Source organism: Bombus pascuorum, chromosome 17 (assembly GCF_905332965.1).
Source record: "Bombus pascuorum chromosome 17, iyBomPasc1.1, whole genome shotgun sequence".
NCBI lineage: Eukaryota > Metazoa > Arthropoda > Insecta > Hymenoptera > Apidae > Bombus > Bombus pascuorum.
The window spans coordinates 685131-711185 of NC_083504.1; the positions used below are offsets into that span (position 1 = coordinate 685131).

A 26055-nucleotide genomic window follows, 5' to 3' on the forward strand; every position below is an offset into this window, starting at 1 on the left:
AACGTTATGTAGCATTATGTAACAACGTATAACGTTATATACTATTACGCAATAATGTATAACGTTATATAGTATTAGGTTATAACGTATAACGTTATATACTATTACGTAATACCGTATAACGTCATGCACTATTACGTAATAGCGTATAACGTTATATAGTTTTACCTTATAACGTCTAACGTTATATACTATTCCGTAACAACGTATAATCTTATATACTACTACGTAATAACGCATAACGTTATGTACCATTACGTAACAACGTATAACGTTATACACTATTACGGAATGACGTATATCGTTATGTAGCATTAGATAACAACGTTCAACGTTACATACTATTACGTAATATCGAATAACATTATGTAGCATTACGTATTGACGTATAACGTTCTATACTATTACGTAATAACGTACAACGTTATGAAGTATTATGTAATAGTGTATAACGTGTTATAGTATTACTTTATAACGTATAACGATGTAGTAGCACTACGTAATGACGTATAACATTATGTAGCATTAGGTAACAACGTTTAACGTTATATACTATTACGTAATATCGAATAACATTATGTAGCATTACGTAATGACGTATAACATTATGTAGCATTACGTAACAACGTATAACGTAATATACTATTACGTAATGACGTATAACTTTATGTAGCCCTACGTAACAGCGCATAACGTTATATACTGTTACGTAATAACGTATAACGTTATATAGTAATACCCTAGAACGTATAACGTTATATACTATTACGTAATGACGTATAACGTTATGTAGCATCACGTAACAATGTATAACGTGACATAATATTACGTAACAACGTATAACGTTATATACAATTACGTAATGACGTATAACGTTATGTAGCAATATGTATCAACGTATAACGTTATATACAATTACGTAATGACGTATAACGTTATGTAGCATTATGTAACAACGTATAACGTTATACACAATTACTTAATGATGTATAACGTTATATACTATTACGTAATATCGTATAACGTTATATACCATTACGTAATAACGTATAACGTTATATAGTATTACCCTATGACATATAACGTTACGTAGTATTACTTTATAACGTATAACGTTATATACTATTACGTAATAACGTATAACGTTATATAGTATTACCTTAAGACGTATAACGGTATGTACTATTAATTAATAACGTATAACGTTATATACTATTAGGTAATAGCGTATAACATTATAGAGTATTACCTTATAACGTTTAACGTTGCATACTACTACGTTGTAACGTATAACGTTCTATACTACCACGTTATAACGTATAACGTCATATAGTATTACGTTATAACGTATGTCGTTATGTACTATTACCCAATAACGTATAACGTTATATAGTAGTACCTTATGACGTATAACGTTATGTAGCATTACCTTATAACGTATATCGTTAAATACTATTACGTAATAACGTATAACGTTATATACTATTATGTAATAACGTACAACGTTATGTACTATTATGTAATAGTGTATAACGTTATATAGTATTACCTTATAACGTATAACGATCTCTACTATTACGTAATGATGTATAACGTTATGTAGCATCACGTAACATCGTATAACGTGACATACTATTACGTAACAACGTATATCGTTATATACTATTACGGAATGACGTATAACGATTTATACTAATACGTAATAACGTATAACGTTATACGCTATTATCTAATAGTATATAACGTTATACGTTATGATGTAGTAGTATATAACGCTATAAGTCATAACGTAATACAATATGTTGAAGTGATCGTCACTTCTGAGAAAATTCTACATCTGGTCTTCGGTTTCTCAAGAGCCTAAGGTCAACGATAGCGCGTAGACAAAAGAATGCGTCGAGGAAAGACGATAAGCGGTACACGTGCGACGTTGGTTTCGGCAGTTGTCTTTAGTCTCAGGGTAACGTTGCTAGCGAGAGGATCTGGATCAGCTTACATAGTACCACATATTTTGTATTTTACTAATCAGTATATATATACTTTCAATACCTTGCAGTTTGCCCACGCATTTCTTTAATTCCATCCACTGAATAACCTTAACACAATATAACGTTATACGTTATACGGTGATAGTATATAACGTTATACGTTATGACGTAGTAGTATTTATCGTTAAACGATGTAAGGTAATAGTATAACACGTTATACGTTGTAAGGTAATACTATATAACGTTATACGTTATAACGTAGTAGTATATAACGTTATACGTTATAACGTAATACTATATAACGTTATACGTCATATCGTAATACTATATAACGTTATACGTTAGAAGGTAATACTATATAAAGTTATACGTTATAAGGTAATACTATATAACGTTATACGTTATAAGGTAATACTACATTACGTTAGACGTTATAACCTAGTAGTATATAACGTTATACGTTATAACGTAATACTATATAACGTTATACGTCACAACGTAATACAATATAACGTTATACGTTATACGGTAATAGTATATAACGTTATACGTTATGACATAGTAGTATTTATCGTTAAACGATATAAGGTAATAGTATAACACGTTATACATTATAAGGTAATACTACATAACGTTATACGTTATAACGTAATACTATATACCGTTATACGTTATAAGGTAATACTGTATAACGTTATACGTTATCAGGTAATACTATATAATGGTATACGTTATAAGGTAATAGTATATAACGTTATCCGTTTAAACGTAGTAGTATACAATGTTAGACGTTATAAGGTAATACTACATAACGTTATACGTTATACGGTAATAGTCTACAACGTTACGCGTTATAAGGTAATACCATATGACGTTAGACGTTATAACGTAGTAGTATATAACGTTATACGCTACAACGTAATACTATATAACGTTATACGTTATAGGTTAATTGTATATAACGCTATTCGTTATGAAGTAATGCTATATAACGTTATACGTTATATGGCAATACTATATAACGTTATACGTCATAACGTAATACTATATAACGTTAATCGTTATAGGGTAGTAGTATATAACGTTATACGTTATTACGAAATACTATATAACGTTATATGTTATAACGTAATACTATATAACGTTATACGTCATAACGTAATACTATATAAGGTTATACGTTATATGGTAATAGTATATAACGTTATATGTTGTTAGGTAATAGTGTATAACGTTATGTGTTATAAGATAATACTACATAACGTTATACGTTATAAGCTAATATTATATAACGTTGTACGTCAAAAGGTAATACTATATAACGTTATATTTTAAAACGTAGTCGTATATAACGTTATACGTAATAAGGTAATAATATATAACGTTATACGTTATATGGTAATAGTATATAATGTTATACGTTATATGGTAACACTATATAAAGCTACATCAGAGGGTAATCGTATATAACGGTATATTATGTGGTATAAGGTTATATAGTATATCGTTATATGGTATTTTGTTAAAACTTATTACGTTACATTGTATAATGTTATATAGTATAACGTTATATGGTATTAAGATATAACCTGTTACGTTATATAATATAACGTTATATGGTATTTCACTGAAACGTATTACATCATGTTGTATATCGTCATATAGTCTCACTTTATATGGTATTACGTTAAAACGTGTTACCTTCGATAGTATAATGTTATATGGTATTTCGTTATATAGTATTACGTTATATAGTATACCGATATATGGTATTAGATTATTACGTCTTACGTCATATAATATATCATTATATAGTATAACGTTATACAGTGTAACGTTATATGGTATTACGTAATAGCTTATTACGACATACGTTATAACGTTATATAGTATTACGCTGTAACGTATTACGTTATATAGTACAAGGTTATATATTATAACGTTATATGGTATTACGTTATGTATTATAGAGTTATATGGTAATACGTTATAACGTATTACGTTACATTGTATATCGTTATATGGAATTATGTTATCACGTGGTACGGTATATGGTGCACCGTTATATGGTATAACGTTATATGGTATTACGTTCTAGCGTGTTACGTTCTAGCGTATTACGTTCTAGGGTATTACGTTATATTGTATAACGCTATATAGTGTTACGATATAACGCATTAGGTTATATAATATAACGTTATATGGCATTTCGATATAACGAATTACGTCTTATAGTATATCGTTATATGGCACTACGTTATAATGTATTACGTCAAAAGGTATAACGTTATATAGTATAACGATATATGGTATTACGTTATAACATATTACGTTATAGGGTACATCGTTATGTAGTATAACTGTACATGGTATTACGTTATAAGGTATTTAGTAATATAGTATTACTTTATATAGTATAACGTTATATGGTATTGCGTTTGAGCTTATTACGTTATGAGGTACAGCGTTATATGGTACAACGTTATATGGTATTACGTTATAGCGTATTACGTTATAACGTATTACGTTATATGGTATAAAGTTATATAGTATAACGTTATATGGTATTAAGTTATAGCTTATCACGTTTTATAGTATAACGCTATATTGTATTACGATATAACGCATTAGGTTATATAATGTAACGTTATATGGCATTTCGTTATAACATATTACATCTTATAGTATATCTTTATATAGTATAACCTAATATGTTATTAAGTTATAACGTGTTATGGTATATAGTATTACAATATAACTTATTATAGTATATTGTGTTACATTATAATGTACTTCGGTATATAGTATTACGGTATACTGTATTACGTTGTAAGATTTTATGGTATATATTATTATGTTATAGCGTATGTGATGCACTCGACATCAAAATTACTACCACTCGACACTAACCAGTGTCGGACGAGTGCAGCGTAGTGTTTCGCGCCTCAGGTTACGGACGTTCGGAATTTGGGTTCAAATCCGGGCGACTGAAGTCGGATTTTCCTTCCACGCATCTAAATCAGAAAAAATACAGGAGTAGCCCAGCAGAGACAATTACACTAGCATTTTCAACTATCTCGACCTTTTCCCCTCACGTATTATGGTATTATAGTATTACGTTAGAATGTATTTTTGTATATAGTATTACGTTATAACGTGTTCTGGTATATAGCATTACCTTATAAGGTGTCACATTGTATAGTTGTACGTTATAATGTATTTCGGTATATAATATTACGTCTTATGATATTACGTTTCCTAATATTCCGATATATATTGTTAGGTTATATGGTATTACTTCGTAATGTATTACGTTAATATGTATTACGTTATATGTTACTATTGTGATCTGTGTAGTTTGTTTTGGCCCTGTCGCTATTGTTTACAATTCGGAGGAATGAAGAAATGGAGCTTCTACGTTTTTTATTGCATCGACGATACTTTGCTTTATGTGGATTGTTGAGATTCTTTCGATTGAAATGGTAGAAAGTAACACCGAAAGCTTCGAATATATGCGTGGGAGATAGACTTCGTTCGAATATAACATTCTGAGTTTAAATCGAATACTAACTTTATATCTGTAGCTCAGAGAATTGTTAGGCTTCTTATCACTCTAACATATACAACTTCCATCGTTTGGAAGTTAGTTCATGCGGATCGAGGCACCGCTACGAGGGAGTAATGAATTTCTACCTTTTGATATCTTGTTGTGCTTTCTTTGTTCCTTAGTGTTATGTTCGATGTATATACAACACATAATCCAAAATCAGGTACTACCTGTCAATTTGTAAAAAGTAATCCTTAACGAATTTTGAAATATGATGTAGAAGAAAATGTTCAACACGTTCAAAATGAAAATTGCCGGACAAAATAGAAAACGGGCCTCGGTGTTTGTAAGAACATCGACAACTGCATTGTGAGGACAATACTGCCCGGGCAGACGAGGTAAACAGACGCCAGTAACTGTGATCCAGTACAAATGCGACATATAGAGTGACCTTAGGTGATTAAAACTTTTACGAATACCGTTACATGGTAAAAGTTCGCAAATGCTATAACAAATACCGCCAATCAAACAAATAAAGGTGAAATATACTACATAAATAAAGTTACAAATACGTTAAGCAGAAAACAACCAATTAACAGAGAACAGGAAAGCTCACCCATAAAAGAAATGAAAACGTTGCAAAAGCAGGAAGAAAACAGCTACAATAACGAACTATACTATCAAGATGAAAACTGGAAGGTAGCAACAGCTCACAAAAGGCGTAAAATAATCTGTGGTGGATTGTGTGAGGATCAATATTATAAAATAATAAGAAAGATTGCTGCTGCACACCGTCAAATTATTTGGAATAAATTAAATAAATATAAATATATAAATATCGTCGATGGACGCTCGTACAACGTATTCGCAAAGATAGAGTATGAACGCTCGCAGATAACTCGATAACTCGTATACTCCGTTAAGCGCAAATAATAGCGCGGATTAGTAGCTCGAGTAATAGTTCAGGTAATAATTCGTACAATAACTCGGATAATAACTGCCTCGCTCGTGATCGTGTCCGTTTATTTATGCTGGTCTCGGGGGTCGGGGGGAGTCGAAAAATTAAAATTCGTCTTAGATCGACAGTTGCCCTCGACGGCGACATTGTCTTGCCCGGAGATTATCTAACGTTATATTTCGTGCATCAAGGCGGTGTTCGTGTTCCGGGGCACAACAACAACGTGAGTCGCTCTCGATTCGTCTCGTCCTATGACTCATGTGCCATTACAATCCGAGACACAAGTGCTTTGAAAATTTCTGATACAGAAACACAGTGGTGGCTACAAGACATCCCACTTCGAAATCCATTCAGCTCACTGATAGAGGACGGAGATACGAGTTCAGATGAAAAGAACCACAACATATATCGTTAAACCACCACCGATCTACACTGATGCTCAAATAACAGATACCCTCATTGAACTATTAAACAACACTACCGGAACCTAAAACTACAGTATAAAGCAATTGAAACTGGAACAAGTTAAAGTGCAAACAAATAATCCAGAAATCTTTCGAAAAGTGGCGCAAGTGTTAAAGGAGAAAAACGCTGCGCATCATACATACCAGCTCAAAACAGAAAAGAATTACAAAATAGTAATCAGAGACCTACACCCAAGAACAAACAACGCAATGCATACAGTGTCGACAATACGAACACAAAAAATTACTGAGTGTCCCGGTGTGTGTCAAATGTGCAACAAGCTATCTAACAAACTGCTCATACACAGGAAAGAGAAACGAAGTAAAATGCTATAATTGTAACGGAAACCACCCAGCGAGCTATAAAGGCAGCGAAATCAGAAAACAACTACAACGTGAACTATTTCCACCACTTTGAAGCAGAACATACAGCAACTAGATATTACGGAATCAGATCCAATACCAAACAATACAATACCTATCGAACACTAATCATAGAAACACCAACACCTTTGGTAGTGACACGGTGATTTTGGAATATAGAATAATCATATTTTACATACCAGTTCGCATACCATAGCCATCAAAACTATAATTAATCAGTAACAGCATACCCGTGTGCCGGCATCCAGCGATCACCCCTCCACAGGAGCCAAAACCTTGATATAAAAATCCTCTCAAATCAGCACTCGACATTCCATTCCTATTTCTGTTCTGTTCATATGACATTCTGTACCGTTACTCTGTCAGTTTTGTAATAAATTGTGAAACAACTATCAATTGTTATTAATTGGAGTACGAATCTCTCACCTTATGTGTGGAACGTGAAATAATTTCGAACCGACGCGACACTTTCCAGTGGCAAAAATGCAAACGTTGAAGTTATTACTGTCCTATTGTTGTTAATATGGTTTGACAATCATGCAAATGGATGTAGATAGAAACAGCATTCTTAAACGGAACTATAAAATCGGAAGTATTTGTAAAACAACCTATAGGTTACGACGATAAAAGGACAGGATAGTATGTAAATTATCAAAAGCATTATATGGATTGCGTGAAAGTTCAAGAGCTTGGTATGAATGTTTCAACGAGTACGTGAGAAAATTAGGATTTCAAAGAAGTAAGAGTGATTATTGTCTGTATATGAAGTATGAGAGCGATGATGTTATATATTTAATACTATTCGTAGACGATTTATTAATATGTGGAAAAAACAAAAGAAAGATCGATGAAATTAAAAACAAATTGTCAAACCAATTTGCGATGTAGGACTTAGGTGAAGTAAAGACTTACTTAGAAATAAACATTGAATACGATAATAAGAAGGGTGAGATTAAATTAGATCACAGTAGTTATATAGAGTCATTACCGAAACAATATAATATAGAAAATAGTAAACTATATTTTACACCAATGGAACAGAACTTAAGTTTAGAACCCGCACAATCAACCTCAGACGATATAAGCTATAGAAATCTCATAGGAGCTTTATTATATTGGGCGAGTATTTACGCCGAATCGGGAAGGAGGCGACCGCGCGTTGCCATTACTGCGACGCAAGTGTCACGAATCAACTTTCCTTTTTGCCATGTGGTACGCCAGATGTGACGGTCCTTGCGAGATTCCCCGTAGTCCGGACGCCAAGACCTATCTATTGTTCTAATAACTCGCAGCAGGCCTAAGAAGACGACATAAACCGAATCTGTTCAGTTTCAGTTTTCTTCACTTAAACATTTTCGGTTTATGTTTGTTGCACTCGACTCTTACCTAATACGGAGAAAGCGGGTGTCTGGCAAGATAAGACTTTTCCCATAAACAAGGATGCCCACGAGCCATATCTAGCTCTCCTTGTCTTTACTACCTAATTCATTTACCAATGGGCATCGCGGATCGTTACCCTCACTTTTCCACCAAAAAGTGTGGACAACGAATCCGCGTTCTGAGTTCCAAAGGGAACACCCACACCGAGCTTTCTTCTTTGATGGTACGAGACCGTTCAAACAGTTCCATTTCTAATTCCAATTCAGTTACAATATTGACCTTTGTAATAAAACTCTAAGTCTAAAGAATAAAGACTATACTAAAATCAACAGTTGTGTAATTATTCAGAAATTACGCGACACAAGCGTGGACTCGACACAGCACACGCTACAACATTGCCCGGCGTGGGCAGTTCGACCTCTCGCCACCGGCGATTTTTGAAGCGCTGTTGACGAGCGAGAGGGGCAGGAAGGCCGTAGCCTCCTTCTGTGAGCTAGTTATGCTGCGGAAGGAGGCGGCGGAGCGGGAGAGGGAGCGGGCTTCCCATCCCGAGAGGATTGGCCGACAAGGGCGCGGCGGTGCCCGTGGACGCGCTTACATGAGGCGCGCGAGAGCCGCAGCGACCTCTGAAGCGGATTGAAGTTAGGTGCTGGACCTTTCAGCACCCGGGAGGCACCAAGCAGTCCGGTTGGGGATCCGGACGGCCCCTGGGAGAGTGCGAGACGTAATACGGACAAAATGTTGTGCGCGGGGGGCCCAGTGTGTCGCCACAGCGGTTCCCGGTCGCCCCTCGGTCGCAATAGGGACGGTCATCGTGGAGGTTTTAGTCGGTTGGAGTCCGACACTACCACGCCGCTCTTCCCTCTAGAAGCAGCGAGTGTCCGTGCGGATTTCCTCCACGAAAAAAAAGAAGAAAAAAAAAAGGAGCTTTATTATATATTAGTACTGGAACAAGATTAGACGTTAGCTATAGTGTAAATTATTTAAGTCGATTTCAAAACAATTATATGTACTATAAATATGCATTGAGAATTTTGAAATACTTATATTTAACTAGGAAATGAAAATTAACTTATAAAAGAAATTTGAATGCTGGTTATTGATTGTTTTGGCTGGACATAAAGTAGATAGAAAATCCACTACGGGATTTATCATAAGATTTTTCGAAACACAATTTACTGGAAATCGAGAAAGCAAAGTAGCGTGACAAAATCATCAACAGCCGCCGAGTATGTAGCTTTATCGGAAGCTGTGAGCGAAATTAAATTTGTAAGAAAATTGCTGAAAGATTTCAAAATAATGATCGAGGTACCAATAAAAATTTACGAAAATAATTCTGGAGCGATTGCGATATCAGAATTTGGAAATTTAACAAAAAATTCTAAGTACATTGAAGTTCACTTCCATTTCGTGAATGAAAGTTATGAAAATAAAGAGATTGACATTATAAACGTAGATTCAGAAAATAATGTAGCTGATATTTTAACTAAGGCTCTAAGGAGAAACAAATTTGAAAATTTTAGATTATTTTTAAGAATGGTTAGATTGACTTATAAAAGGAAATGAATATACAGCACAAAAAATTAAGGAGGTGTATTGAGGTATGTATAATTTTCTGTGCTAGACTGGGTTAAATGCGTAGTAGAGATACTTGTATGTGAATATCAGTGTGTGGATGTATGTGTGTGTGCGCAGCGTCTCGAAAACAAAAGAATGTAAACTGTTCAGTAGGTTAAAAGTCGGGTATAGAAGAAAGTGCTGCGACGCGCGCAAGTGTGTATCGATGAATATATGAGAAATCGACCATGAAATAAATATATTATTATTTTAATATTAATCCCCAGTATAAATTTAGTGTGCCTATAACATTATTTCGGCTTCAAAGATCCACAATTTTTAACACCGTAATACTATATTACGTTATACGTATTAATGAAATACGTTATAACGTTATAAATTGTAAAGTAATACTATACAACGTTATACGTTATAAAGTTATACTGTATAACGTTATAGATTATAACGTAATACTATATATCGTAATACTACATAACGTAGTACTCTGCAACATAATACTATAAAACGTAATACGTTATAAGGTAATACGTCATACTGTAATACTATATAATTTAATACAGTATGCCGTAATACTGTATAATGTTATAGGTTATAACGTGATACTATATATCGTAATACCATATAACGTAATGTGTTACAACGTATTACTATATAACGTAATACTATATAACGGTATACGTTATACAGTAATACTATATAACGTAGTACGTTATAACGTAATGCAATATAAGGTCATACATTATAACATAATAAATAAACTGTGAAGTCTTAAAATTGTTGCGATACATGGGCGATTATGTATTATCTGTTCTTACCAATAGCTAAATGAGTATACATCAAATCCATATAAAATAATTTTTCATATGTCCAACGACATAGTTATTGCAGCACATAGTCGTCATTATTCACAGTGAAAGGATGAGTCCTCGGACGAGGTAGGTTCTGACAATTGTGATATGTAAGATATACAGACATTTCACGTTCACTGTCTATATTTAGCTCTCAGTGTTTTATCACACTGTACTAAATGAATTGGGACTTTGATAAGCTCCTTAACAGCGAATAACGTGGAAGTAAAGCTTAAATCATGATATGTTGTATCTTCTAAATTTTGTAACTTTTATTATTTACATAATTATTTACTTATATAATTTATTATTTACGTTACGTAATTTACTTTTAACATGCTTCTTTTACCTGCATTTGTGTTCGTATTTTCCATAAACATCTGCATTCTAGCCATCAAATTTGTAGCCTGGTTATTTTTTCACACTTGCGGTGACTAGAAAGAGGTTCAGAATGATGCAGAGAATGTATCTATTGTATTACCTTCAGTGTTAAAGCATGTTGTCAGGAAAGAAATCTATGATTCGTTAATTGATTCACTAAATAATTCCTTTATTCGAGGTCCAAATGTTTGTCTCATTCTATAAATTCTGGAGACATGGATTGTAACCCAAGTAAAACTACACATTACGATATAAATCAAGATTAGCAACGTGTAAGTAAGAACGTTTACATGTTAATAATTGAAAATTTTCAATGTTAAATTTCCAACAATACATAATACATTAGAGTTATTTCGTTTTTATTATTTCGAACAAATTGAAAAATTTATGAGGCATAATTTTACTACTCAATAAAGCCATTCGTTTACAAGATTTGACCCCAATCAAAGAACCACTGCATCGTGAATACACTCAGTAAATCTTAACCGTATGTGCATCAGCATCTGCACAAACAAACGCAACTTTTCTCTCATCAGTATTTTGAACTTCACGCCTTATGTGGACGTTTTCCGTCGCCTCGTCATTTTTCCGCATAACTGGACGAAGGAAGACAAAAGTCAAAAAGTCACAGCTAAACAACGAACTTTCTAATTCGACAGCACCAGTTCGTCAAACATATGGAAGGATTAGCGTAGAGTATAATTGAGAATGCAAGGACGTTGGGAGATCGTAAGGCTCAAGCGAGCGTAAAAATGATCGATATGGTAAATTCAATGCTATCGGAGTACTACTTGCCGAATAGGAATCGAAACGTGATTACGATGACATCGTAGATAGTAGAAAATGTCTGAATGATAATTTCGAAACAATTAAGAGATCAACGATACTTTAGAAATTCGAGTCACTTCAAGTCAAATTCAAGTCAACCAGAATATGGTTCAATAAAGGATCAAGATTCAATATAGAATCTTCGAGACCTGGATAATTTATGAATTTCGAGCTTCTAGACTGAAGATTCTATCTGACATCTCGCGAATTCTTAGCTTTCTACTAACAAACCGAACGAAAGCTAGGACAGTCGATAGGTTGAAAATTTTTATGAATATAATTAAAATGATAATATCTAAATAAAGATTAGCTTCACCATTTCAATTTTTTAACGGATATTTCACTTTGAGTATTTTGAGCACTTTTAATATACTGATCAATATTGTATATCCAAATACGTGAAAATGATAATAAGTATATTTTCATCTTTATTGTAATAATTCCATGACCTATATACTATATTTTCAGAATTATGAATTTAAAGATATATTATTTGGATATCGTCAATTTGCAGATTTATTTAAGAGCTTGGCACACAACTCCTATGATCACCTCAATGACCTATTATATAACCCTAATCCCTTCCTGAAATTCTATCGGTTCGATTGATCGAATTGATGTTAATTTAGCTAAAACACCTCGTTAGATTTATCGTATTTTCGCTTAATTAACAACGAACCATGGGTTGAACGTTGCACTCATGAGACGAATTCGCTTAGACGCGTGATAATTGAGAATAGTGGAAAGAGTGAAAGTTAATTAACTTACGAACGAATGTGGAATGTAAATCGTGGCAATTACTAACTATCCTTTAAAAGGTAATAATAAATAAATTTTGACTACATAATTATGTAAAACTAATCGCGATCGCAGCCAATCAGCTCATATTATCATTTACTATACAATTCATAATTTATCATGGCTACTAATTACGTATTGATGCGATTAGAAATTGTATATTAAATATTAATGTGATTATCCAGGTCTCACTGTGTGGAGGTTGCTGCGAATGGAGACCCATCTAAAACTAAAAATTGACTCTTTTTCCTATTTTTATCAGCAATTTAACACTTCTATTATCTTTTTTAATTTCAAAACGACCTATCTATCACATAAATACAGAAACACAGTGCTTCCTAACATTATTAGGTTTTCTATTAAGTATGTACCTAATTCTGAGTTGGGGTTTTAATTTGAAAATGATCAACCTAGTCACAGATCTCATTCATAAAATTAATTCACAAATGCCTTACTTAACAGTAAAAATTAAATTTCAACTTCCTATCTGTCTACAAATCTAATTTAACCAATCTCTCAAACATTAAAAGATTTTCATGGATCCTATCTACATAAATATGTCAATATAGTAAATCAAATTGGAGAGGATATATTGCGTCTAAGTACGGAATGAATATATCTTCCACAAGTGAATACGTTGATCTTAAAAATGTTGAATATGTTGATTGTACTATGAGAGAATATCTTCCTTCCATTGGTCTTGTAGAGGTGCCACACATAAACTTAAATTGAAATTAGTTTCATCAAAATTTTAGATTTTTTGTCGTCTCTGCTTGTATAAAAATTACACGATTTGTGTGCAAGTTCTATCTATTAGAAGTCTAAAGATTTCTTTATATAGACTTTTACCTACAACCAACTTGAACAATTTCTTTGTAAACTCTGAGCATCAAACATCTAAATGTTTATTTATATACTACCTAGATACAAATTTAAAGATTTATTATTCAATCTGCCTCGCAAGCTAAAGGTTTGTCGATGGATACTACTTGTCTAAAAATCTAAAAATTTTGTTGTGTACTTTACCTATCTAAGAATCTAACAATTTATTTGTGAACTCTACCTACTTAACAATCTAAATATGATAAAGGGAAAAGAGTGGGACATAATATGGGATACGTGTCTTTTTTTGGTGGCCTGGCGATAGATTTTGAAAGAAATTCAAACTCTCCAAAATTTAGTAAAAGATCTATAAGAGAAATATAATACTTATTATATTTAAATACTTATACTATACTATAATACTTATAATACTTAAAATATAAATACTTTATTTCGATTTACCTCTATTCGTCTTTCGATATTGTCTTTCACTCAATCTTTAATATATTAAATTTGTATTTCCCAAGCAAGAAAACTTTCTTCTTTTATACGTAGGGAAATCCTCATGGACCTCCCTCCTCCGCTCTTCTGGGAATCGGCGGGGTAGTGTCGGACTTTACCGACTAAAATCCCACGCCTGGACCGCCTGAAGCTCAACAGGGAAGCCCCGGAACCTTTTTCGAATTACTGCGGGAGCACTCCTGCGTCTTCTCCCATCTGAGAAGTCCTTGGTTAGTTCAGGCATTGGAAAGGACCACCCCACTCAACGCTATCCTGTGGGCCATAATGCAAATCTGAGGAGATCCAGATCGTGTCGGCCCCTATGATCACATAGGGCGGCGCAGGGCCATGCTTCGGCGCGAAACCCTGCAAGGCTGGGATGTTCTCAACCTCTCCCGCTCTCTTCGCACTTTTACGAGCATTACGCCTTCGCAATATGAGCGGACTGCGAGGAACTCTTGTTGCTTTCCCAGCATCGCTTTCACAAGTAACGAGGGGTCTAATCTTTCTCCAATCGCTAGTCGTAGAATACGACGTGGTGCCTCCCACCCCGGGCAAAATTCCAACGTGTGCTGGGCAGTCTCCATGTCCTGCGAGCACCTGCGTCATTCGAAAGGACAGCGGAAGCCCTCCACAACCCCCCCCCCCCCAAGCCAACCAATGTGGCAGGATCGATCTAACGGCCCGGTGGCCACGGACCTGGTCTTTGGCGACCATGAATCCAATGATGAATTCAAGTACATCTACTAAGATTTTATAGAAAATGAACTATATCGTAAATGAATTTTGATATATGTATAGCATATTCCAACATTTATAAAATTACTTGAATGTTAAAAAAATTGTATACAATAATATCAAGAGAACTATTAAAGAAGAATCAATTCAAGTAACGAACAATCACTGATTTAACAAGTTTTAAAAACACTAATTTTTTTACTATACTTCAAATAAGTTAATATTATGCAGAATGTTGTCAATTATATTATTATTTCACATGTTTGGATTCCCTAGAAAATTTTCAAATTACATATATGTACATATATTTGAAATATATCATTAAAAGATTGTTTTTATTTTTCTTGAAATACAATACACCAAAAAGTATTTAATAAAATCATTCATTAATTTGCGTCACGCTACTAACAATAACAAATAAATATATCATTTAGCAGTATTTTCTGTAACAAACGCTCTGGTACTTTAAGGGAGCTGAAAAAGAAATCAGTCCGATTGCCAGAAAGGTTATTTACTCATATAAAATAGAGAACTCACAAAGAAAATCGCGATGTGTATTTTGTCATATTTGCAAACTATTTTATCATTAAAAAAAAAAAAGAAAAAATAAAATACGCGGAAGTATGCACAATAGTATAATAGTTTGATGAATTAGAATTATTTACGCAATAAATATTAATAAATATTAATCTATTCATTCGTGTTTAAATATAAGCAATAATGTCAAAGAGATCCAGTGCAATGGTTGGCGATGAACGATCGCATCTGTGATCAAGGTGCAGGAGCACATTTCCACAACTTTAATGGAAGAATTTGGGTCATTTCTTGAGCGCAACACTACTTCTAAACGCGATGATTAATTAACGCAACGCTACCAAAGCAATAAGAACAATCGCGATGGGAAAATAACGAGACACTAGTTCGCAAAACTATAAGTATAAAATCTAATTCTCTATCTGGGAGTTCGTAACACTAAAGTAAATGCAATTCTATTTCAATGCAATACGCGAGAGGATTTGAAACTCGCAACTCTAATTCCAACCGTAATTAATTATTCGCAACACTAATAAAAAACCGCGATTTGCCCTATATTATGATGAAACAATATGCGTCGGCTGAAAAAGAAACTACAAACTCTAAAGCGAGCATAGTGACAAAGTAGTAACAAGAATGACTTTCCATGCTCTGGATGATCCAGAAGATGGAGAACCATTAGTAGTTGCCCTCTTGAATGGCAGTTTGCCGGGCCTCTTCGGCTTATAGCCTCTTCTTTCTTGGGGCGCGATGCCCGCTGAAACTTAAATCTAGGCTCGAGACTTTCTAATCGCAAACCAAAAAATAACTTATAAATGTAAAATAAAAAGATGAATCACGAATGCTATCCCCAGAACACATGGACGACCAACGATCATAGCGACCGCTATCCGTTCGCATGTGCATGCTCGAGCAATAAACGTTCGTTTCGGAACCCACTCCGTACTCGCGACCACGACCGCGATATTCAAAAAACCGATAGGCAAAGCTCAAGACAAATGGTATGCTCCATTCGTGATGCCTGCTTAACCGTCAATTTTTCAAATCAAATATCCTGAAACAGGTTGGACACGCGAAAACGCGCCTACCTGCGAGGCTGTGCCAACCTGTCCGGCCCTACCTACTTATAGTTAACACTCATACCAGAAAATATGCTACCTATCCTACCCGGAAACCTATACTTCAAATTTTAAAAAATGGCAAAACAAGCACACCAACACATTCACTCCACGGTTCTCACAAATAACCCGGGCACAAAGGCCTACACTAGAGAAACGTCCCGGGACGCCTTCGGCACCCGAGTTTGACATACAATTTTCACACTCTAAAGAACGTACCATTTTCCTGAAATCGACTGACGATGGCTAGCGACCATTGTGCAAAAATATTCCGTATATTTCAACTTTAATTATCCAAATATATTTAAATTTCAATTGTGATGAAATGCTTATAATCGTATATAATCATGTATATGTATATCACGTAAAGAAATAATTTGACTAGAATAGATCGTCATATTTTAATCAATGTAATTATCACTGTAGTTTAATACTGAGATTATTAATATTACCACTATTTATAAACCACTTATTAATCCCATTTATTAATACTGTTATTTTCAATGGTAATGGGATTTATATTTCCGAATCCATAACTATTTCAAGATTATAATAAATAGCAAAAGCGACGCAATTGCACAGCCTAACCAACTACACACATAGTGGAAAATACGTTGTGTACGATACGCTAACGCAATTGTCAGTCGCTGAAAAAATTGTTAAGCTTATAGACTACTCATCATGCCCATTGCCTTCCTCCCACCCAAGAAACATCTGGACACGTGAGTGAGATTCTGACAATGAACATGGAAAGGATTAAACCTGAAAATCCTGTGCTAAAAATATGATTAATCTATCTATTGTATTTTGTATCTAACGGGCTAATATACTTTGATTTTGCAATCTAATTTCATTTCAAATTTTAACAATTCAATATTTTATTTTACTTTATTATTTTAATGAACAATTAAACTATTAAACTGAATGAAGATAATTAATGAAGGATATACACATTTATTAAACATAAACTAAGATTCAATGCAAGTAATATTTATATCAATGAACAACAATGGACTCTAAATGAACTCTATTACTCGAAATATCCTCAGGTGACATCATTATCAAAACACATCTTTGAAAACACAAAGGAACGTTCAAAATTTGTTTTGATTCTGAAACCAGCCTGTCGCGAAGTGTTTTCTTGCACGTGAAATTTGATAATATTTATCATAACGGACAGACAAAGTTAGACTTTCACATATACTTTCATATTCCATATCCCTAATTTTACTGAAATTATACTATTAAGTATACCATGTATACTCAAATAACAAAACTGCTCCATACCACCGTAATCAGAGTTGAATTTCCATATTAACGAAGTCTGAGGATATCAGACTTCTTCACTACAAAATACTTAAACGAAGTCATTTAGTCATTTATTTCAATACTCATATATTTGCTCATATGGATACTTGGTCTGTACCAATATATAGTAATATTGAATATAATTTGATTTTATAAATAATTATAATTAATATATTGTGTAATTTTCAAGCATATGCATATGTATATTAGTTATATCTAATAATATAATATATAATTATATTATTATTAACATTATATTACTTACACAAAATACTTTATACTGTAATATGTAAATATCATACTTATATATATTATATATATTATTATCCACATTTAAAAACACGATGTGCAAGAAAACCTGTCCTAAACTAATAAAACATAAACAAAAATGTTACTACTCACAAGTATAATAAATACCCGCGGTCACTATGCTCGTCAAAGATTCCACGTATCCAACCAATCACCCGTGTCGATTTGGACCTTTCATCCTTCGACATGATTGAGTGACTGGAGGAACAAAAACACATGCGACTCACGATTAGATGTAAAGAATGTTGTACTGGATATTGTTCTGATCCAAAGGGTTCGTCATCAAGTCGTCATCAAATTGGAATCGTCGAATTCGATGGAAGAAAACTGTAACAAAGCACAGAATATTTTAATTTACTCGTAATTTTTTAAATTATATAATTATTATTTATTTTAATTATTAAATGAAATATAAGGAATCAACATAAATAAAATAAAAAATACATAGTTACTTACATATTTGGCTTTTGAAACAGCATTAAGTCCTTTCCAGAGAACGGGATGAAGGGAAAGAAGTGACATACCTTTAACAAAATATGAATCATTGTAATTTGTTTTGAGAAATGCGATGGTTGATCAAAAAATATAACATAATAAAATATGAAACTCTATAAGGACTTAAAACTTTAATAGCAAAAGAAATTAAAATTATAATAAACTCTAATTAAAATTGGAATTGAAATTCTAATATAAAAACTTAAAACCAGATTTTAGTTTTTAATTAATAATAATTACAGCGAAATACAAGGAATAAAGTCAATAAAATACAAAGTGTGAAGATTCTTACATGCTCAAATTTGAAACACCGCTACATCCTTCCCAAAGAAAAAGAAAAAAATGGAAGTTACGAAAAACCTGCAATAGAACATATTAAATATTATAATCTGTTCTTGAAAAATACTTCTGATTGTTAGAAAACTTAAAACAACGAAAAATAAAACTCTATTCAAACTTGAAATTTTAATAATACAAAGAATTGATATTCTAATAAAGTTTAATTACTACATAAAAAGTGGAACTTTAACATAATAATGACTTAGAAATTGATACTCTATCAATTTCTGAACAATGTCAAACATTTTTATTGCGTATTTCAAGAACAAAATTTTAAGATTTTAGTTCGATAAATAAATTAAAATACAATGTACGACAATACTTACATCCTTGAGTTCCAGGAAAGGCTTTATCCTCTTACGAGACCTACGACTCTACTACCGAGAACGAATGTTTAACAAAAAAAAAAAAAAATAATAGACTAACGCGTCCGTTATGTCAACTGACAATCGGCAAACACACTGACTCTAATTTCGCATCTGATTATTATAATTACATTTAATGAAAGTTATTATGCTCTGAATCAATATTAAATGTGATTTAACGCAGTAAACACTGATTCTACCGACCGCATTGCGCGCGATCACAAAAATATTCTGAAAGAAAAACGTTATTAGAGGTAGGGGATAGAGAAAGGAAATTTTTTCTTTTTTCTGTCGAGTGTTTGTTTACGAAAATACTGCTTTCTTAGAACTACGAATTAATTATTTATTTACCATAGATAGAATCATATATCATATCAAGAGCACGAAAATATACATATAAATATTATACCAAGAATGCGAAAGAAAATATATCGTTAGTATATTTAAAATATTTTTCAAAGTATTTTTTATTATTATCAAATATGTATATAAATTTTTCATAATACGATTGATTTAGAAAAGTTATCCGCCAAATTGAATGTTCACCATTACAACTTCAAATATTTTATTCATTACGTGACTTCGTTCTAATGCAACATGGCGCACTTTTTCTGACCGTTAAACAAAGCTGCGCAATACGAAAAAAACGCCATGCGCAGAAACTGTTCAAACTTGCCTATGATAACGTGCTTTCTCGAATGTAATAAAAATTATTAAGAAAGGCGAAATTAATAGTCGATATTATATTACAGACAATTTACGAATAATGAAGCAAAATGAAAAAGTTATTTGAATTTCTTACTCAAATGAAACAGAACCGAGGGAATCTATGTTAATGTTAAATAATATATTCAATTTTTTCGGAAACATAATTTAATATATTAGAAAGAAAAAAATAATTTCTTTAATCTTGCATTTTTCATCTTGGTATTCTTAATAAACCGTGAATTTAGAATTTGTTATATTAGATATTAATTACGTTAATGTCAGGAATATTTATAAGAAATGGATTTGATTTAATAGTGAATAAATATTACCTCATTTCGACGAAAAGTTATCAAATTTATCGTTAATCACCATGGCGTCCTTTTGCCTTTCATCCCGTCCTTTCGAATTTCACAACATCCCGCTAATACATAAAAGCTTCCCTCGAAATCAAATAACAGTAATCTACACAAAAAAGAACGAAATATTAAAACGGATGTACAAAAACAACAAATTATTTGAAAATGAAGCAATGATCATGGTCAAATTCTGTTTCGAAAACTCATTGTACGAACTACCGGCAAATAGGGCAACCAAAAAGACAATCGGAAAAATAAAGGTAATTAAATAATAGATTACAATTGAAGAAAAACGTACAATTGAATGAAAGTAACAATAGTGTGAGTTTGAACGGTAGAAAAATGTCTACCAAAGTGCCAAAGCCACCTGTCGCGAAATAACACGGCTGGATATGCGTCTAATCCCTCTGATTGTCCACGCTAAACTGACACTCCGCACCGCGATTTACCCAACGAATTTGGGCTGCGGAGGGGTAGGGGATTAGAGTTGTCGGCTATCCGTACATACACGAATAGAATTCGTCCAACTCCAGGAACACTCAAAGATATGTTTGCAGATATAAACATATCATGTTTCAAAACAAAAAACAATACGTTAGACTGAACAGTGAGATGAACGTAAAATATATAAAAAGTAAACACGAATGATTTAATATCATTTTGGCGAATAAAACTGAATCTGAAACGAAGATATCTGCGTTTATACATTGTCACTTTATTAAACAAAATTGATTAATAAATAGAAAGTTGGAAAGATATAATTTTTTCAAACATAACGTGTAATATAATATTATAAAATATTAATGGAAATGCCATTAGGCGATCCCATTATCAAAGCACACCTTTGATAGCATAAAAGTAAATCTAATTATAAAATATTAAATTACAAAAACATTACATAGCAGACACTGACTCTAAGAGCGCATTACAGCCGGTCACAAAAATTTTCCAAAGTTAAAACGGCATTAACAAAGAAGGATGGGAGAAGTGAGCGTTTTTCCAGAAAATACTGCTGTTCTTAATTAAATTATTCAACAATAAAAAAATATTATATTTCAAAAGTAGAATACATTTCAAATATTATTCGTGTTTTGTAAGATATTTTCTGATATTGACTAGTATTTATAAAGATTCTAAATGTAATACAGTCTATCTGAAAGAATTATACTGCGGATGTTCGTTTCTTACTTATAAACGACATTTTTTTTATAAATATTCGAAAACGCTTGTGACAGACCAAAATTCTATACGTAAACATATCTGAGGATAGAGCGATAACAGTGTGAAAGAGCCACCATTGTTTATGAATCGAAACGTATTTGTACGAGTCTGGTATTGTAGAGCTCTCATGAAAACAAAAACTTGTTGACAAAGATTTAGTGACGCTGCTCTTGACGATGTTCTCGTCAAGAACTTACAATTCATATAATGTACGAGATATTTCAATTTTTATTCTAATTTCAATTGAGAATGTATTAATTATTTTATCGAATTGTTCAAAACTTTATTTTGTAGTACAGCTCGAGGAAAAAAATTATTTAAGATAAAAAAACATTGAAAATATTTGAACTCTCTCTAAAAGTAATGATTTTTTATTTAATTACGTCTAGTTTCAGCTTGGTATTTTTAAGAGAAACCATAGAATGACGTATAATTTCGTCATGTTACGTTAAATATTGCATGTCTATGTGTATATTCATACGACTGATATTTTTTTTTTCTTTTATAACGTTTATTGTCCAAGAAGATGGGTATTACATGTGTATGTTATTTACAATTGTTAAGGTTATTCGATGTATGTGGAATTAAAGAAACGCATGGGTAAATTATGAGGTATTGTAAGTATATATATATGTCGGGTTGGCGTTAAAGGCGTTTAATGAATCTTCACCAGTGTTGTTCATGGTTGTCGCACAGATGTTTATTACACAAATATGGCTGATACGTGATTGACAAGCGGACACGGTAACTGGACGCTAATGACAATGGCCCTAGGTTCGATATAGCGAATCCACGGTCAACGGGATAACGAATATACTTTGCTTCAAAGTCTAAGTCGGACTCGACTTACTACTCGTGATACAAGGATCGTTTGATTAGCTCTTTGCTAAGACGTAGATTATTCACCGATCATACAAACACACTAGGCGTATGGCTAATGAGACTGCCAGAAAGGGAATGACTTTCCGTCACGACGACGCTGCAGAGGAAGACTATGATGGGGTGTGCCTAAGGACACGAGATCATCGGATTCGTCAAAGAAAGCCTCCACACGGAGGGTGAGAGAAATGGGCGTTGCTGTTAATTGGTTGATTTCTATATCGGCGGTTAGCAAAAAATGCTAGCCGCCTTTGAGAGAGAGTTCCTGGCGGGAAGCGTCGCACGTGAGGAAATCTGATCTCCCATATCTTTCCGCAATAGGTGACAGATTTACGGGCGGATAGAATAAAGACTGTTTGTCAATCGGAAGGACTTTAGTTAACTAAGTCCTAAGATTTGTAGCGGCTCCTCAGACTATCTGAGCATAAACTGAGAATGATGCATCGGCACCTGGCGATCATCTTACTCAAAGAATGCGGTCTGTGTGTGACGAGCCGCGGGGCTGTTACAATGTTTTATTGTCAAGTGTCGGTACTGCCAATTCTTTAAAGGAAAGTTATGTAACTTCATATCTCTGTTAGGCGGAACGTTCATCCCGCGACCGTGGCTACGCTTCGGCGACCGATTGTCGCCTCGAACCTAAAGGCTCATTGTCACAAATTTCGAATGACTGTGTTGGGTTATTTTTTAAATGTTACGGTATTGAGGTCTTCCAAGTAACTCCAACGGGGACCCGGTGAGACTAAAAGAACCGCCGAAACCAACGTCGCACGTGTACCGCTTATGGTCTGTCATCGACGCATTCTTTTGTCTATGCGCTATCGATGACCTCAACGCTTGAGAAAACCGAAGACCAGATGTAGAGTTTTCTTAGAAGTGGCGATCACTTCAACAACAATAAACAATGAATTTCGGTTGTGGGGTGGTTTAGGAAAAAGTATCGATACGTGACGGTACGACATGGCCATACAATATTAAGTTTGTCGGAATTACATTTTTTTTTGGCATTATAATTTGTAATTTAAATTTAAGTCGCTGTAGAGTGGTACTTATATATGATATTGTTTCTTCCTATCTCTCCTGAAAACCTGGTCACAGAAACAAGGCAGTTCGCTAGCCTGCTTTTGGTTTCGGTGGGGCTGTGGGATTTTGGGAAAGGATGGTTGAGGACGGACGAGGAAGGGGAAAGGGCGTGTTCTGCAGAGATTATTTACAATATTTAAAATATTTATATATTTACACTATTTACACGGTGGGAGATTTGACCGTTACCGCTTTGTGGTTCCTTCTCTTGTTATTTTTATTATGGTTTCGGTATCCACCAATATTTTCTTATGTTTTTTCTGTGATTGTCTTCTGTATCTTTTTGGAAAAGGGCCATGTTGAATCTCCACCTAGAGTCTACAGTCTACCCTTTTAAGTTTTCCTCGTAGAGTATTGTTTCAATCCCTATTTTTCTTGTTATGTGGTAGATTATTGAGATATTGTTTTGGTCTTGGAGGTAGTTTCTTTTGTCTAGGTATAAAAACGCTTCGGGAGGGATGTAGCCTGTTGTCAGTGTATTTTTGTAATATGAATCGTTTGGAAATAAGCGACCGAAGATTAAACTATTTTCTTATATCTTTGCACCTTGCGCAAAGTGGTTTCTTATTAGTTTTAAGATGTGACAGTCGATGCGGTGAATGTTGCCTAAGTCGTAGATTCTTTTATTTTTTACATATTTTTTGAATCTGCTGTGTTCGGATCTCTAAGTGCACAGACAAGCCCTGATGCACTTTCTTTCGAATATACGAATTTTTTCCATTAGGGAAGCTGATATGTTGTACCAGATTGCGCAGCCGTAGGTTGTGATCGGTCTGATTAGTGCTTGGTAGCATAATATTTTTACTTTGCTGTTGAGGTGTTTGGAATAGAATAGTCTTTCTGTTTTCCAGAATGCTTTATTAGCTTTGGAGAGTTAAATTTTGATGTACTGCTTATAGTTCAATTTGTCGTCTATATTTACTCTTAGATATTTTATGCAACTTTTGTGTGGTATGAGCTCCCCTTCGTTTGCTTTCTCTCTTAGCTGAAATCTTTTACAGTGTTCTCTTTCTATTGGGCCGAGTTCGCTTAACTTGGGTCTAAACAGTATGGTTTCGCATTTGCTTGCATTTATTTTTAGTTTCCACGTATGGTAGTAATCTTTAACTTTGTCGAAGAGTTCTTGGAGCTCTGCTCTTATTGTTTTGATTTTGCGACCTGTTACGTAGATCAGTAAGTCATCTGCGAAGGCTATGGAGCATGGGTCGATGTATTGAGATTAAAGAGATTTAGTAAGTCGCTATTGTAAATACTGAAAAGTATCGGACAATTTACTGTTCCTTGTTGTAGACCATTTTCTATGGGAAATACTTTGCTTGATGTGTGTGAACCTTCGGTCATTACGAATGTTTTGCTTGTTATCACGTCCCAGACTATTTTAATTAGGTATTGCGGAAAGCTTTATTGATCATTTTGTATATAAAACCTGGGATCCAGAATGTGTCGAAAGCTTTTTAGAGGTCTATTAAGCAGGCGGCTACTCGTTGTTTTGCGTTAAGCGCCCAGCAGATATCCGACGTAAGTTTATTTATTGCGTGGATTGTGGAGTGTTTGTGCCAAATTGATTTTCTGGGATTATGTTATTTTTTGTGTAGAAGGAAGCTACGAGGTTGTTTATGACTATTTCGAATACTTCGCTTATATTGGGGAGCAGACTAATAGGTCGTGCACAAATGTGGGAAGAGTACTTCTAGCAATTAGGCGACAAGTATATCAAGCGGGAGAGTCAAGAATCACTACACCTCGAGGTAGAACCCTGGAAAAACACATCAGAAAAAACAACCTCAATATACTATCCACAGGAAGACCGACATACTGGCCGACAGACCTAAGCAAAATCCCTGACCTACTTGATTGAAACAAAAATAAAATAAATATAGCTCCCAGCCTCGAGCTTAGCTCCGACCATACCATAATAATTAATACACTCATAATAATTACATACAGAAACAAGCTAGTACTTTACAACAACTCAGAGACACTATGCAATAAATCCACCAAATGGCAAACATTCAAAGAAATAATCGAGAGCAAAATCAACATCCCATTGAAAATACCCGAACACATCGAACAAGTAGTAACAACACTTACAGAAACTATACAAGAAGCAGCATGGGCAACCCCA

At 33.7% G+C, this 26055-nt stretch overlaps 1 protein-coding gene across 1 annotated transcript in view; it reads right to left on the reverse strand.

Annotated features, from left to right (window-relative positions):
• Positions 1 to 876: 876 nt before the first annotated feature.
• The window catches only part of LOC132915421 (large ribosomal subunit protein eL39), a 206073-nt gene continuing 180894 nt past the window's right edge, over positions 877 to 26055 (reverse strand). The window contains exon 4 of the mRNA XM_060975215.1: positions 877 to 887. The gene's annotated coding sequence lies outside the window, so the exon portion shown is untranslated. The remainder of the gene's footprint in view (positions 888 to 26055) is intronic.